Here is an 18,456-nt window from a genome sequence, read left to right on the forward strand (position 1 = left end):
TACAAAAAATAGACATTGACCTATTTATTTCAGGGGTTCTCTTCTAAGACTGTAGTTAGTGAAAGGGAATCCTGTCAGTATTGCTTTTGAGAGCTTTTCAAATTATACACACACACATACACACACATGCACACAACATGGCACTCCAAATTATTCCTAATGCATACTGAGTGAGATGAATATGCAGGTGGTTTAGGAAACAGTATGGATTCATAAAATACCCATCCAGGTGAACCCTACATGCCCTGTTGGGTAAGAACCATTAATCTGGACCAATGGGAGATAGCCCACGTAACACATACATTCAATTTCTGATTATCAAGTCACAAATCTAAACAGGAAAGACTTCTCTACTTTTCTATTTTAGGGCACCTCTCATAATCATATGTTCTTCTGAGTTCTGTATAACACAGATCGATTTACAAAGAGAAGAGGGGAGAGAATAAGAGAGGGGATGTAAAGGCTGAGGAGAAGGAAAGAGAGAGAACAACTGGGGAAAGTAAAGGAAGGTAGAGGAGTTTAAAAATGGGAAGGGATGCTTTATAAATTATCCTCTGAAAAAGGTCTTGCTGTTAATAACTACAGCAATAGTGAGAGAAGGGGGAAGAAGCAGGCGTGCGGGAAAGAAATTTTGCTTAGTTGTCAATAAGCAATGTAAACATGCTTCTCCTTCCTTTTTTATTTTAAATACCTAGAAAAAAGGTGAAGAGGGTATTATGCAAGTAAATGCTACAATAATCGTATTGATAGTGGTTTTTTTTCTGTCATCAGAACTAAATAAATGTTTGTCTACTGCATATTAACTTTGCGATAGGAACTGAGAGATCAAAGATGAAATTAACTGCCGAAAAGAAGGTTATAGCCAGAGGTGAAGAACCTTGAATGTCACGCTAAAGAGTCTGGGATTTATTCTGTTGGCAATGAGGAATGATCGCTCCTGAGCAGTAGAATGGCAGTGAAATTAGATATTTCTGTCTCTATTTAATGTGATAATAAGAAGACTACACTGCCCCTATTTTGCAATATTTCACAGAGATCTCATTTTCCCATCTCTTTATTTTTAAAGATGTTTGTGTTTTTATCTTTTAATATATATTTTTAAAAGAATGTGCATAGTTTAAAAAACAATCCAATATTTTTTGTTAATAGCATATCAACCTACTTATATTTATTTTATACACAGATACATTTGATTTCAATTACCTTATTCTGTGCTTTTTATTTGTCAAGTTTCTCTTTTTTCTTCCTTCTCTTCTTGTCCTCCTGTGCATTAATTTTGTTGTTTATTCTCTTTCCCACATCTGTACTGGTTCCAAAGATACAAATCTTGTCCCTCTCCCCCTCCCTTTCTCCCTCCCTCCTTTCCTCCCTTCCTTCCTTTTCTCTTGCTTTTTTTTTTTTTATAAGTGATTGATCTTAAATTTTAACATGCATACTTAGCTAGTGAAATATAATAAACAGTTGTACTCTTATCTGGAACAATGAAGTTCCTTAGAATGTTTACATAGTATTGCCCACTTCGCATGTGATTTTTGTCTACTATTTTAATTCTACTTTGTCTGACACCCAGCAAATTAAACAATATCATTATTATAAATTTGTATAGTCAGTGCTTAGACTTTATATGTTAATTAATCCTTCCTAAAATATGTTTTTTCTATTTCATTTTGTGTTCTATTTCCTTCTTGAAATATATGAGGAATTCTATGAGTGAGGTCTGTGAGTAGAAAACTGACTCCATTTTTCTTTTTCTTAAAATGGCCTAATTTCACCCATATTTTAATGGACTAGTTTAGATTATAATTATTCTGTTTTTTTCAATGTTTTGAGTCTAGTTATGAAAATACTTTTATTAATCTGACTCAGAAATTATGCTAATTTGAGGATTAACATGCTTATTAATACCTAAAATTTAGAAAATTTCAGGAAAATTTCTTTTAGCAAACAAATATTTTCTCATTCTGTATTTTTTCTATTTTCTCCATCTGGAACTCCTGAGGGTTGTATGTTGAAATTTCTAAATCTTTCACCCATGTTTTTTACTGTCATTTTCTTATTTTTAGTGTTCTTTCTGGGTAATTTGTCAGGTTTTGGTATCAGGATAATGCTGGCTTCATAAAACAAGTTAGGAATTGTCCATTCCTGAAGGACTTTCTGTTAAGAGTGGAATTATTTCTCCCTTAAATATTGATATAGTTCATTAGTAAAGCCATCTGGAACTTGAGTCTTCTTTGTAGAAAAGTTTTTAGTTACAGGTATCTGTTCCTAATAGGGCTATTAGGACTTTTCCTGTTTTTGTTTTGTTTTGTTTTGGTAAGTTACATTTTATAAAGGCTTTGTTCATCTAAGTTATTGAATTTACTCATAAATGGTTCATGTCATTCCATTCATATGCTTTTAATATCTGTGGCATCCCTGGTCATATCCTTTTTTTCATTTCTGGCATTGAAAATTTGTAATTTATCTTTTTCTTAATTAGAATATCTGGGGGTTCTTCAATTTTATTAATGTATTCAAAATACCAAATATTGGTTTATTGATTTTCTCTGCAGTTTTTCAGTTTTCTACTCATTGATTTCTGCTCTTTTTAATCCTAATGTGATTAAGTATGCTCTTTGGTGTAGGTCTTTAAAGCAGACACTTGTTACCATCTAAAAAGGGAATCACTGCAATTCCTAATCTGAGAGTTTTCAGAATCAGTGCACACTGAATTTTATTAAATTTTTATTGTACCTTATTTAGACAATCATGTTAGTGTTATAATCCTTTATTTTGGCAAGGTAGTAAAGAGTGTTAATTGCCTTTAGAATGTTAATCCTAATTATTCTGGAATTGAATCCAATTTGGTCATTTACGTTATCAATTTCGTATTTTGCAATATTTAGTTTTCTAGTATTTTGCTTCATATTTTCACATCTACATCTGTGAAACAGCTTGGCTTACAATCTTTCTTTTAATGTGCTTAGTAGGTTTGGATCATAAGACTATGGTATGCTTTTAAAACAAGTTGGGAAAGGCTCCTCCTTTTTTTGTTCTCTGTTAGAGATTAAGATTGATGTTAATTTTCCCTTAATTATTTGGATGACTCATGAAGTCTGAAGATTTGCTTTTTATGTTCAATTTTTAATCACGTATTTATTTTCCTTAATAGGTAGAAGACCATTTAGTTTTCCTGTTTCTTCTGGACTCAGTTGCCATTGAACTATTTTTTCTAATAATTTAACCATTTCAAATAAGATTTCAAGTTTATTCACATAAGGTTACTTATAATTTTATATTATCTATTAAACTCTATAGGATCTGTAGTAAAGACCCTCCTCCCCCAATTAATTATATTAATATCATATTTTATTATATTAATTATTATATATTAAGAACTAACTTTTGGCTTTTTAAATCTTCTCTATAGCATGTCTTTTTCTATTTCATTATTAATTTTGGTGGTTTTCATATTTATCATTTCCTTCCTTCTATTTCATTGGTTCTAATTTACTATTATTTTATAAATTATTAAAATTTATTTTCAGCCTTTATTCATTCTTGTTTTAGTAAATGCACTTAGGCTAGACTATAAATTTCTCTATAAGCATGGCTTTAATAAAGTTCCACAAATTTTGTTATATTTTATTTTGTTACCATTCAGTTAATAATGTTTTCTAATTTCTATTGTGATTTCTTCTTACTAGAAATTTGGGAAAGTACTGTTTAATTTCCAAATATTTGAGGAATTTTCTAGATATTTTTGTTTTGACTTCTAATTTATTTTCCCTGTATTCAGATAATACAATCTGCATAATTTTAATCATTTAACTTTGGGGGGGAACTGCTTTGTAGCTCAGCAGCTTAGCAAACGTAATATAAGTTTCATATGTAGTTGAAAATAAAGTGTATTACTCAGTTGTTATTGCAATGTTTTATATACATTTAATAGATCAAGCTTGTTAATCATGTCATTCAAAATACAAATTTATTGATTTCTTTTGTATGTTTTTTCTACAATACGTCACGCATTTTTAAACTGATAAATCTTATAGTATATTATTGAAGCCAATCTTTAGGGAGTAAGAGGAATTATCAATCCATGCTCAATTCTAGAAAGGCTGCCTGTTAAACACTGCATTATTAGAAGGAACTATGAGTGGGTTGATAACTATTGCCATTATTTGCCCACACTAACAAGCATTCTCTTGTAAAACAAACCAATATTTTAGAAAGCCAGATTCTTATGTATCTTGGTTGGTCTTTTGTGTGTGTGTGATTCCTCCAAGAGTTAAACACAGAATTACCATACAACCCAGCAATTCCCCTGGAAGGTATACATTCAACCAAGAGAAATGAAAACATGCGCGCGCGCGCACACACACACACACACACACACACACACAGGAAATTCTACACAAATGTTTGTAACATAACTATAACAACAAAAAGATGGAAACATCCCAAATGCCCATCATTGGATGGATAAACCAATTGAAGTACATACATACAATGAAATATTATTCGACCATAAAAAGGAATGGAGTACTAATACACTTTACAACTTGGATTGACCTCAAAAACATTATGCTAAGTTTAAAAGGCCAGAATAAAGGTATGATTTATTTTACGTGACATGGCCGGAATACACAAATCCATAAAAACAGAAAGCGAGTTAGAACTTACTAGGGGAGTGATTACTTACTACTCGTGGGGTGTTTTCCGAGGCAATTTAAAGGTTTTGAAAGTAGAGATAGATTGTGGTTACACAACATTGTGAGTACACCAAATGCCGCTGAATTGCACACTTTAATATAATTTTGTGAATTTCACTTCAGTGAAAATGTATATAGAAAATAGTTAATGCAGCCGCTCTGGAAAGCAGTGTGGAGGTTCCTCAGAAAATTAAAAATAGACCTACCCTATGACCCAGCAATAGCACTGCTAGGAATTTATCCAAGGGACACAGGAGTACTGATGCATAGGGGCACCTGTACCCCAATGTTCATAGCAGCACTCTCAACAACAGCCAAATTATGAAAAGAGCCTAAATGTCCATCCACTGATGAATGGATAAAGAAATTGTGGTTTATATACACAATGGAATACTACGTGGCAATGAGAAAAAATGAAATATGGCCTTTTGTAGCAACGTGGATGGAACTGGAGAGTGTGATGCTAAGTGAAATAAGCCATACAGAGAAAGACAGATACCATATGGTTTCACTCTTATGTGGATCCTGAGAAACTTAACAGAAACCCATGGGGGAGGGGAAGGAAAAAAAAAAAAAAAAAGGGTTAGGGTGGGAAAAAACCAAAGCATAAGAGACTGTTAAAAACTGAGAACAAACTGAGGGTTGATGGGGGGTGGGAGGGAGGGGAGGGTGGGTGATGGGTATTGAGGAGGGCACCTTTTGGGATGAGCACTGAGTGTTGTATGGAAACCAATTTGACAATAAATTTCATATATTAAAAAAAAAGAGAATAGTTAATATTATTGCAACCCTAAACACTAGGGGGCGCTACGTCCATTAAGAAACATGGCTAACATTTTTTTTCCGCAAAGAAGGAGAGTTACTTTTGCAAATTTTGCACTTATTTTGCGTCTATTTTAGATGTGAAAAAATAGAAGCAACTGTAACTTATGGAAACATTTCTGGGAAACAATGTTTTACATTTGAATGTATCTCTTCAGGAAAAGGCAGTTTGTGAAGCATCCTTAAGAAAAGATTTCTTTCCTTGAACATGGAACACCTTATAGTTGAAAAACCAAACCAACACAAATAAATTATGAAACCAAAGAAATGGTGAATGGAAAGAATTTCAGAGATTTACATAAAACTGAATGAACCCAACGTCCAAGTACATAGAGTTTCAAATAACCTTTCATTATTACTGTAAGTAACTGAGAGGGTTTTGAAAATGTTTATCCATATTTTCATGAGCACAATAATATCTGGTTGTCCAATGAAGCTCATGTCTTAAGTTCTTTCTCTGATTCATGAAATAATTCATCACTTATTCATTAATAAAGCTATATTTGTTGAATTAGTATCAGGAATAAAATAATTAGACCATAATCTCCCTGAACTACTGTGGCCAGGGTTTTAACAAAGTCACATAGGAAGGGTCATGCATTCACATGTGTAAAATATTTATTTTCAACTACAAGTTACTCTTCCTATAAAGAGAATGTTCTTCTGCTACTGTACATAACAAATCCCAAATGCAGCAGAGGAAACTTAGCCCAAGAAAACATGGTCCCCAAAGTAAATCTGATCCAAAGCATTCTAATTAGACTATATAATTATGACGTTGTACAGACGTTCTTGGGTTAATGTATAAAGTCAGCAGTCAGCATTTTTTAAGGCATACTAACAGGAAACAAAGCTTTCCTCAGGAATCAGCTGATAAACACTGTAAAGAACAGGGCACTTGTGTGGCTCAGTCAGGTAAGTGTCCACCTTCAGCTCAGGTCATGATCTGGTAGTTCATGGGTTTGAGCCCTGTGTCGGACTCTGTGCTGACACCTCAGAGCCTGGAACCTGCTTCAGATTCTGTGTGTCCCTCTCTCTCTGCCTCTCTCCTGCTTGTGCTCTCTCTCTCTCTCTCTTAAAAATAAACATTAAGACTATAAAGACGATACTCTGAGAAAAATCAGAATAGTCTTGCTACAAAATCCTCTGTGAAACAAGAAGCAGGCATTCCAGAATAGACAGTTTGGGACAAAACTCAATGCAGGGCTTGGCAAAAGAATCTAAAATTCAGAAACATAAGCTTAATTGCTGACTTTTTCTTAGAAAGATCTGGAAATATACCAGAACCTATATAGTCAATATATAAGGTATATATAGATTTTCCTAAGATGCTTCAATTCAGTCATTCTAAAACCCAACATTCTAAAACCCAAATGAAATATCTTTTTGTCCTCTCCATGAAATAACTTTCAGATATTGTTATAGTGTATTGGTTTTCAATTGCCAATAACAAATAAGCACAAATGTGGCGACTCAAACAACACATGTTTATTATCTCACAGTTTCTGTGGGTCAGGAATTTGGACACAGTATACCTGGGTTCTCTGCTCAGAATCTCACAAGACTGGAGTCTTGTGACTCCAGTAGGCAAGATTTTGACCAGTACTGGGTCTCATCTGACACTTGGGGGCCTCTTCAAAGCTCATGTGGTTGTTGAAAGATTTTAGTTCCTTACAGTTACAGAACTCATGGTGGCTCGTTTCTTCAAAGTCAACAGGATCTTTGTTTCTTCAAGTCTCTAAGTTCATTGTAAGGGCAAACAACATGTCATTACACATTTGTCCAAATGCATAGAATGTAAAACAAACAAAAAAGAGTAAACTGTAATATGAATTATGGAGTTAGGTGATTATCATGTGTCAATATAGGTTTATCAGTTGTAACAAACGTACCGCTCTAGTGGAGGGTGTTGATAATAGGAGAGATGATGCATATGTAGGGGCAAGGGGTATATGGGAAATCCCTGTATCTTCCTTCCTTCCTCTCAATTTTGCTGTGAATCTAAAACTGCTCTAAAAATAAATAACAAATAAATAAATAAGTTTTTAAATAAAATTAAATCAATTGTGTACCTTTATTACATCTGCAACATTCTTTGACTTTTGTCATATTTCAGTGGTAAAAAACAGGTCACAAGTTCTGCCCCCATTCAGGTAGAAAGAATTACACCAGGATGGCATAGCTCATGGAGGGAGCATGGTGGGGGGAAGGGGTACTCCTGGTGAGTCTGCCACATATAAAGACAGCTGAACTAAATGAAACCTGACTTCCCGAATCAAAATTATGTTGCTCACAGGGGACAAGCCATAAAGAAAGTACCTTCTTCTGCAACCCTCTTATCATCGTAGAATAACAAGGCTGATTTCTGTCTGAGTGGCTACACATATCACACAAGCAACAATTACAACCAGCCATTACTCTTCAACCTTCACACCAGTATATTCATTCATGTGCACTCCAAATAAACTCTCTTTCCCAATCAGACAATGACCTAAGTATTAAGAATTGTTTTTCCTTGTCCAGAGGATATTTCCTTTAGAAGTATGCAGCCTAATTTTTTTTAATTGTAATTAAATCTCTTCTAATAACTCAGTAGAAAAATCAAGTAGACTTTATCCACTAGAATTTGTCTAGTCATAATTTCTAACTTAGTATATAAGGAATCTCTGGGACATTTATTGACATTTATTTTTTTTTTAACTCACAGTGATTCATTCTCACATTACATCACTTAACTTTGCACATGACTGTTTCCAGATGGTACTGAAATGATCTGGCATCCAGATATTGGTTACTGCATTAATGAAAAGAAGTGGGTTGTCTACACAAGTCCTAGTCTGAAAAATCAAAACCTCAAGGAGAAAAAACAAAAAAGAGATCCCTTAAATCTCAGCTACAAAGAAACAGAGAAAGTAACTAGCAAAAGAACACTAAGTAAAAAATGCTAAGCTTGAAGAATCTTCTGTCAGGGCAGTAATGACCTTGGAGAAATAGACATTGGAGAAAGTTTGCAGAAGTTAGCAATTTTGCAGGTTGATTTTAAATCCTGTCTGCATGATCTTGAATAATTTGTTAGTCCTGGGAGTGATTTATCTAGAATCACTCATTAGGAATAATTATCTGAAACCAAAATTTAACTCTTGCTTGAGGACCATTTGTAAGTCCTGATTCAATTAATTGCTAGAAATAATAAAGCCATCAAGTCAATCAATGAGGAAGTGTGTGCTTAAGCCGTGTCACATGCCCAGTGCAGGGCTAGGCCGTGTGCCAGACTTGACTTTGATATGAATCTGGATCTAGTAATGAAGGAGTCAGGGTACTGAGGAAGTCTTGTCACCAGACAAAGCTGGTTATCTTTTAGGTATACAATGATATAATGACTTGTCACAGAATGCCTTGTTGCAGATTAATACTTGTGTTCTTGTCTTTACACAAGTGGGGGAATGTCTAGGCATCCAGGTTGCTACTTTCAGAATGGTTACTAACCATAAAGACATTAATGCATCCTGGCCCCTTTGGAAGGCTTTGATGTCAGTTGCTCAAGATTAATCAGTCACCTGTGTCAAAATTAGGGAAGGTGCCAGGGTATTGTGCCACCACCCCCATTAGGCAATAATACCAGGAACATAGCAGGTGTTTATTAAATATTGCTGCAAAATTGAATACATGGCAATCTGTATGTAGCCTTTCTGGAGGGTTGAGGATAATTTGGGCCTTACAGCAGTCTTTGCCATGAGAACTTCCCCTGCCCTGTACCCCATGGATTGGGCATCTGTCAGGCATCCTTCCAGCTTTGCCACCTTACCTGTCTGGTCTCAGTGGAAGGAGGAAGAAGGTCCAGCTAGATCAATCAGATTCGCTCTTAAAAATCTAAACTGAAAGATAGAGATTGGTACTTAAGGGGCACCTGGGTGGCTCAGTCGTTTAAGTATCTGGCTTCAGCCTATATCATGATCTCGCCACTCCAGAGTTCAAGCCCCATGTCAGGCTCTGTGCTGACAGCTCAGAGACTGGAGCCTGTTTCAGATTCTGTGTCTCCCTCTCTCTCTCTGCCTCTCCCCCGCTCACACTCTTGTCTCTCTCAAAAATAAACATTAAAAAAAATTAAAAATAAAAGTTGAGCTATTTAATGGTGGAGCTAGGAAGACTATCTTTTGAGAATTGATTTTTTATAATTTCTTTGGATTCTATGAAATGTCTTTTCAGTAAATCTCCTTTTCATTCATTTATTTTTGTTTACTTTGAAGATTATATTACTTTCAACCAAAGATGTCTTAAGACATTAAGCCTTTTGAAATGTGCTGGAGGCCAAATAAAGGAACAGGAGACATCTGTGGGTGAATTACCTTATTTCCTCATTTTTTTCACTTTAAGCATGAAACCTAGTAAACTTAGAACTTTTAAAAATATATAATAGCTTTTATTTCCATCTTCACATTGCAATCTCTTAGGGATGTAGCAAGTTAAACTCAGTTAAATTTATTTTCTAGAAAATGTTTTTGTATCAACAATAGCTCTCTAGCTTAAAGTAGGAAGGGAGAGAGAGAGGAATATGAGTTTATAATTCCCAGTAGGAGTAGTTTAACATAAAGAAAGTGACAGATGTACTGTAAAGAACGTGTAGAGATTCAGTAGCTTTTAACACTTCTGTTGAGCATTCAGTAGAGGTTTGCTATTTATAAGCTGTAGTTTATAGATTGTCTGACTCTACTCTGTTTCATGATACATATAATATTAAATGAACATATACATAGACTTAATAAAATGCAAGTAAGTTTGTATCTTATGTTGATTTTTTACAATCATAGAACTCTGAGAACTATGAAGAACAACGGGTTACAAAATATTACGTTTAAAACATCTTATTGAGGGGTGCCTGGGTGGCTCAGTCAGTTACAGTCAGTTAAGCGTCCAACTTCAGCTCAGGTCATGATCTCACAGGGCTCATGGGTTTGAGCCCCTGCATCAGGCTCTGTGCTGACAGCTCAAAGCCTGGAGCCTGCTTTGGATTCTGTGTCTCCTTCTCTCTCTGCCTCTCCCCCACTCACACTCTGTCTCTGTCTCTCAAAATAAAAACATTAAAAAAATTTTTTTAACTTGTTATTGAATAGTATTATTTTAAAATTTCTATAATTTTTTTTAATATCTAAGACTGCTTTGCTTCCTTTTTGCTTGGATATTTTTATTACACTTTTCAATATGCTTAAAGTATTTTATAAGATTATATATTTAAAATATACCCTATGATGAAACTCACCTGCTTTAGAGAATATACAATTTTATTGATAATATATTGCTGATTCTTACTCTTTGCTAAAAAATATAAGTTCAAATAGGCTACAGAGAATGATTAAAAACTAAAAATTGTATGTGTTGATATGTTGAACTTATTACTGTATTTGGTACTTAGTCATCGGAATAACAATTACTAATAGCACAGAAGCGCATGCCTTTCCAACCTGCCACATTGACGTGGACTACGTGGGTCTATCTGCCTCAGCTCCTGCTTTGCCTTCACGGGTAGCAGCACAACCTATGGTTATTGCCCAGTCTCATTCTACAACTCTTTTTCTGACCACATTTTAGCTCAACCAGAAGACTGATTCAAATCTCCTGTTGTCATCACCTCTCATGCCAAACTCAGTAGTGCAAGATGGCAGGATGTACATTTACACATATCAATGGGCAAGAGCCCAAATTTCAGAATCAGATCTTGTCACCACTGGGTAATCATCTGGATATACCAATGATGCTCATTCAACAGCTGAAAGGCTGGTAGGCAGAATTCCATGGAGAAGCTTGACTAGGTGAGGGTAGCTCTTCCAATTAGGTGATGCAAAACAGAATGGAAATAAACTCGTCCCTAAACACTCTAAGTCTGATGTCATGTCCTCTGGGGGTTTTCCTGTTGTTTCATTTCCTAAGACAGAAATCAGGTGTTCATTCCTTGACCACCTAGCATTATGCCTCTCCATGAGTCAGCCCTCCTGATGTCCAAGATTTTTAGCCCACATGATCCCCCTGCCATATGCATTCCACTGGGAGGAGCAGAGGAAATTTTGTGGACCCCACATGTCTGTAGCTTAAAAACAGAGGAAAAGAGGAAAAGAGGAAAAGACAGGTGAAGAATGACTTAAAGCTGGTGAGAGATAAAATATAAAAGAAAGAAAAAGAGAGAGTGACTTTTACCATCAAAGGGGAAGAAGCTTACATATTGGTTTATAATCTTCTTTTTTCTTCCTGAGGATAATTTCTAGTCACTACTATAAACTCCCACAGAAAATGTTTCTATGAGACATCTCTCTACCACATTTCTTGAGATTTTTTCTTTCATAATTCTATCCAGGAAGATAGAATTCCTACACCTAGGAAGAATAATACTGATAATAATATTATTATAAATTCGATAATAATATTATTATAAATTCTATAATAATATGATTATAATACTTTTGCTATATTTACTATCATTATTGCTAATTTTAATTGAGCCTCACTATGTACCAGACACAATTCCAAGTAATTTACATGAATTGTCTCATTGACTTCTCCCACCAAATATACACATAATGTTCTCCCCATTACCAACATAGAACTCGAGGCCCAATAGATTGAGTAATTTGCCTAATATCACAGAGCTGAGTAGTAGAGCCAGGATTTGAACCTACGCAGTGCGACCCAAGCTCTTACTCACTGAGATATTCTATGTATATGAACTGAACCCCTTTTATATTGAAGCAATTTCTTAACTCACTCAGTGAATACATCCAACCAGACAGGTCCAAGTTCTTCTAAAGCTTTTCCATGTCAAACAGCGTTAACAGTCAACATCCTCCTTCAGGTTGAACTATCTCAGGGAAAAAATTGTTGTATCAAGTGTCTTTCTACCTGCTTGAACTTTTGAAAATTGGGAACAAGGAGGGTGGAAAAAATATAACAACAGAGGCTTGCTTTTGGATTGATTCATTCTTTCTTTCCACAAATGTTTGAATGAACATTTTGCTTTGTAGCCTAGAGACTGAGGATCACCAGTAAACCAGCGGCTCCTTTATTTGGGCCTGTTTACCCTCAACCCAGCAGCTTCCTGAAGACCATCTCTTAAGGGTGGTTTTTGGGGCGCCTGGGTGGCTCAGTCGGTTGGGTGACCGACTTCGGCTCAGGTCATGATCTCACGTTACGTGAGTTCGAGCCCCGCGTTGGGCTCTGGGCTGACGGCTCAGAGCCTGGAGCCTGCTTCCGGTTCTGTGTCTCCCTCTCTCTCTGCCCCTCCCCCGTTCATGCTCTGTCTCTCTCTGTCTCAAAATAAATAAACGTTAAAAAAAAAAAAGAGTGGTTTTTGTGTCAGGTGTAAGACACATAGTCACATCACATAAGAACCTAAACATGAGAAATGTTATACAAGGCAGGGGATTGAGAGTATTTAAATAGTATATAACACCAAAGGGAAAAGAACATCTGATTCTTATACACAGCCAGTAAAAAGAGTATAAAATGGCTTTAACATCTTATGATGCCAGCCATCCCAAGAGAAGTCTATTTGTGTAAGTCATGGAATTGAAGCCATTTCTCTGCAGGAGATTGGGTGTTCCTGGCCACGACTGGGTACTAAACGAGCTGGCCCCATGGTAATCTAATTGCAAGGCATGTGAGACAGCCCCTCAAAGGTGGCTAGGGCACAGAAGAAGGTATAATGGGATTAACTGGACCCAGCAAGAAGCCTTCAGACCCAACAATAAAGCCTCCAAGGGAAGGAGTAGCATCATGGTGGCTCTCCTCAAATGTACGTTGGGTAGAGTCCTCTGAACCTGTTTGTGTGGTAGGGAAGAGCAAATTACAAATTAAAAACTAAATGGTCTAACATATGTAAAATACTGGCATTAAAAACACAGTGCTTTAGGAATCCTCCAGTATATTGTATCTCTACTTTACAGTAGTATCAGTATTTCCCAGGAACTTGTTAGAAATACAAATTCTCTGGTCCACCTCAGATCAGAAAGTGGAGCCCAGCAGTCTGTATTTTAACAAGCCCTTCTGGTGATTCTGACGTACATTAATGTTTGAACACCGTTAAACCAGAGAGACTTTACTCACCCTTCCAGGTCCAGGCTTTCCATGTCTGTTTTTATGCCACCGCCATCTTGTATTGATTATTACAGATATGTAATATAGTTGAAAGTAATAAATGTAATATCTCCAACTTTGGTCTTCTTCCTTAAGACTGTTTTGGCTATTCAGAGTGTTTTTGTGGTTCCATACAAATTTTAGAATAAAAACTATTTCTGTGAAAAATGCCATTGTAACTTTAGTAGGGATTACATTGAATCTGTAGGTTGCTTTGGGTCATAAGGATAGTTTAACAATATGAATTCTTCCAATCCAAGAATATGTGGTATTTTTCCATTTCTTTGTGTCTTCTTCAATTTCTTTCATCAATGTCTTACAGTTTTCAGTATACAGATCTTTTCACCCCTTTGGCTAAATTCATTCCCAACTATTTTACTGTTTTTGATGTTACTATAAGGCTTAATTTTTTTTTAAGGTTTATTCATTTTTCAGAAACAGAGAGAGACAAAGCTGTGAGTGGGGAAGGGGCAGAGCAAGAGGGAGACACAGAATCCGAAGCAGGCTCCAGACTCTGAGCTGTCAGTACTGACAGTTCGAGCGGGGCTCGAACTCACAAACTGTGAGATCATGACCTAAGCCGAAGTCGGACGCTTAACCCACTGAGCCACCCAGGCGCCCCTATAAGGCTTAATTTCTTAATTTATCTTTCAGATAGTTTCTTGTTAGTGTATTAAAGCAGAACTGATTTTTGTATATTGATTTGTATCTTGCAGATTTACAAAATACATTAATTAGATCTAACAGTTTTTTTCATGGAAACCTTTAGGGTTATCTGTATGTAAGATCATGTCATCTGAAAACAGACCATTTTACTTCTTCCTTTCTGATTTGGATGCCTTTTAATTCTTTTTCTTACCAAATTCTCTGGCTAGGACTCCCAGTACTATGTTGAAAAAGAGCAGTGGGAGTGGACATCCTTGTCTCGTTCCTGATCTTAGAGGAAAAGCTTTCAGTTTTTCACTGCTGAGTATGATCTTAGCTGGGGACTTGTCAATATGTCCTTTATTATGTTGAGGTACATTTCTTCGTTTGTTGAGAGTTTCTCTCCCGAAAGAATGTTGAATTTTGTCAAATGCTTTTTCTGCATCTATTGAGATGATCATATGATATTTATCTTTCACGTGCTAATGTGGTTTATCATCTTTATTGCTTTGTGCATGTTGAGACATCTCTGAATCCCAGGGATAGACCCCACTTAATAATGGTATATGAGCCTTTTAATATATCGTTGAATTTGGTTTGCTCATATTTTGTTCAGGATTTTTGCATCTGTGTTCATCGGGGATGCTGGTCTGTAGTTTTATTTTCTTATTGTGTCCATACCTGGTATCAGGGTAATACTGGCCTCCTAAAATGAGTTTGGAAGTGTTTCCTCTTCCTCAATTTTTTAGAAGAGTTTGAGAAGGTTTGTCATTGATTCTTCTTTACATGTTTTAGAATTCACCAGTGAAGCCATCTGGTCCTGGGCTTTTCTTTGTCGGGAAATTTTTGATTACTGATACAATGTCTAACAATTCTACTCTTAGCAGTCACCTGTTCCAGACTCTACAGACCAGTTTTGTGTGGGGAAGAGATTTACCCCCTGGTCAGCGGGCAGCACCAGCTGTATGGAGTTTGGCAGTTCCTGCTCCGGGGGACGGCTCACGGCGCAGTTTCTCTTGACTCCCCAGCTGAGGCCAGTTTGGTGATTTCAGGGGTTCTCAAGGGCCCAGGATGTCTGTGTGCAGCAGTGGTGAGAGCTGTTCGATTCTTTGGTGGCACAAACTGCTGGAGACTTCCTGATCTCCTTTCTCCCGTGGGAGATATTGTGGCTGAGAGGACCCCTTTTAGCACCAGGTCTGGTTTGTAGGCACCCTGCAGTCATGAGAGCACTGGCGTCTGATGTGCAGCCACAGGGCAGGTGCAGAGTGCTGGTGCATGGGAAAGAACAGCTCTGGTGGTCAGGGGCTGGCTGGCCTTCCGTGGCAGTGGCTCTGGTACTTGAGATGCCTGCATGTGCATGTGGAGCAGTTGCAGGGCTAGAGTCTGGGCCGTGGGTGTGTATGGAACATCCCAGGAGCTGAGGTCCGGAGTGCAGGTACGGGCTTGGCGGCTGGAGTTCTGGGGTCCAACGCCTATGTGGGGTTGGGGGTAGGGGGTCTGCTGGCCTGGTCCCAAGATGACACAACAGTAGCTCCTTCCCAAGAAGGCACACAGCAGCGTCTCGCGCCCCAGGTGTCTGCGACAGTGATGAGGTCACTGGGGACGTGGGTGGTACCAGCCTCACAGCTGATACTGATACTGACAGTAGTAGTGATAGCCCCACCCTTCGCTGTTTCTAGCCTTCTGGGAATATCTCGGCTATGCTATCGCCCGCCAATCCCTTCTGTGTGCTTAGTCTTTTTTTTTTTTGTTTTTTTTTTTGCTTTACTGTTTTTTTTTTTTTTTCCTGTAGGTTGATTTGAATCTTGAGCCCTCCGAGGGCTCTTTTTTATTTTATTTTTAATTTTTTTTAAATGTTTTTATTTATTTTTGAGAGAGAGAGCGCGAGCGAGTGGAGGAGGGGCAGAGAGAGAGGGAGACACAGAATCTGAAGCAGGCTCCAGGCTCTGAGCTGTCAGCACAAAGCCCCACACCCGGCTCAAACTCACGAACCGAACTGAACCGTGAGATCATGACCTGAACTGAAGTCGGATGCTTAACCCACTGAGCCACACAGGTGCGCCTCCTAGGGCTATTTTAATTCATGCATTGCTAATTGTTTTGTCCCTTCCTCCCTCTCTCTCTCTCTCTCTCTCTCCCCCCTTCCTTGTTTCTTTCTTTCTTTCTTTCTTTCTTTCTTTCTTTCTTTCTTTCTTTCTTTCTTTCTTTCTCTTTTTCTTTCTTCATGGGAAGGTGAAAGATAGTTCTCCCATCTTACTGAAGTCCTACATCCATCTTTTTCTATTCACACAGACTAGTCCAAAAATATTTACCCAAGGGTCAAGATTTAATAGAATTAATTTTTACTGCTTCGTTAAGTACATTCTTGAGTGCAACCGGCCTTTTCTGTTTTCCCCCTGAAAGTGTGTGACAGCAAGAATACAATGACTAGAAATGCAGAACAGTTAGTACCATTGCTGGTATTTGTGCCAGGGCACCTGCAGTTGGAGCCATCATTGCTTCTGCACCATCTATGCAAATGTCAACAATGGCGGGGGGGGGGGGGGGGCAGATGTCTTAGTGTTGTGAAGTTTTGACCCCATGGTCTCTCTGCAAGGTTCCTGGGAACCCCCCAAAGGGCCATGGATCACACTTTGAGAAACACTTATTAGATAGAGCTCCCCTATTGCTTGGTGGTAATTCCAGTAGAATGTAAGCTTCTTGGGGTTAGGGATTTGTCATTTTACCAGTTTGTCATTTTACTCCCAAAGCCTAGAAAAGTGCTCAGCATAAAATACTGCAAAATAAATATGTGTATAACAAGCAAATGAATGTAATGTTAGCTTGCACTGCACTGTTTTTTTATAGTGTTCCCCTAATAAATGCCTATCAGTTACTTTGGGTGATAGAAAAAAAAAAGACTGTATAAAGCTGGTTGCTTAAAAGGCTTACCCTGCACATGGAGATATCGTAAAAATTATAGTCAAAAGTGATTGTCTCTAATTCCATAGGGAAACGAGTCTTGTGCCTGAAAGCAATTGAAGCTGCTGCTTCTGATGCATGCTCTAGAAGCTTCCTCATCAGTGAGCCATGCACAGATGCAAACTACATTCTTTTATTTTTTTTTTCTTTTACAAAGCTTCATTTAAAAGACCATGCAGAGAGTAATTATAAAAAAGTTAATATCCACTTGCTTTTCAACTAATTTTTTAAAAACAGAAATAACTGCTTCTTATTTCAATTATTTGTTGCTATAAATAATATAGCAATGGCAAAGCTAATTGCATTTGTTCAGGGGTGAACTTGTCAGGTAAAGAACATAACACCCACCCATCAAAAGTCTGCTGCAAGGGCAAGTGCTTCCACACCTTTGTGCATGCCATTTTCTCTGCACAGCACATGCTATCCCCCCTTTGGAAGGGTAAGCCTGGCCCATCCTTCAAGCCTTACCTCAGTTTTACCTCTTCCCAATGGCCTCTTACTGTTCCCCAGATGCAGGCTGTTTTTTCCACCTGTTTCCCCTGTCATTTATGCATACCCTACTAGAGCACTTAGCACAATGAATTTTAGATCTTTACCAGTAAGGGTGATGTAATTGTCAACTTTGAGCCCCCAAGACCTGGTAGAGTGTCTGGAACAGAGTAAATGTTTAACAAATGATATTCGGGATTGTTGTTGTTGTTTTAAAAATGCCGAATTACTATCCCATTGCAGGAATCAGGCAAAGCTGTCTTATCTTCTGATTATCATACAAATACATCGTGATTCATGCCCTAGTACAACATTATCACCTAAGAGAAACTGTAGATTTCATAAATGCTGTATAAAACTCGGTAACCTTGAGTAAATGCAAAGAATAATAAAGTAGTCGGGGCTCCTGAGTGGCTCAGTTGGTTAACCGTCCGACTTCAACTCAGGTCATGATTTTGCGGTTCGTGATTTCAAGCCCCGCGTCCAGCTCTGTGCTGACCACTCAGAGCCTGGAGCCTGTTTCAGATTCTTTGTCTCCTTCTCTCTCTGCCCTTCCCTGCTCATGCTCTGTCTCTCAAAAATAAACATTAAAAAAAATGTTTTTTAAGAATAATAGAGCAGCAAGAAAAATAATGGAAAGCAGTTTAATTCTTGAGTGTTTTTCAGAACCTTCAAGGAAAAAGTGCATTAATAAACAGGACGGTCCAACTCCTTGCCACCAAGC

The sequence above is a fragment of the Herpailurus yagouaroundi genome, unplaced genomic scaffold, assembly GCF_014898765.1.
Source record: "Herpailurus yagouaroundi ecotype Mexico unplaced genomic scaffold, PumYag 140, whole genome shotgun sequence".
NCBI lineage: Eukaryota > Metazoa > Chordata > Mammalia > Carnivora > Felidae > Herpailurus > Herpailurus yagouaroundi.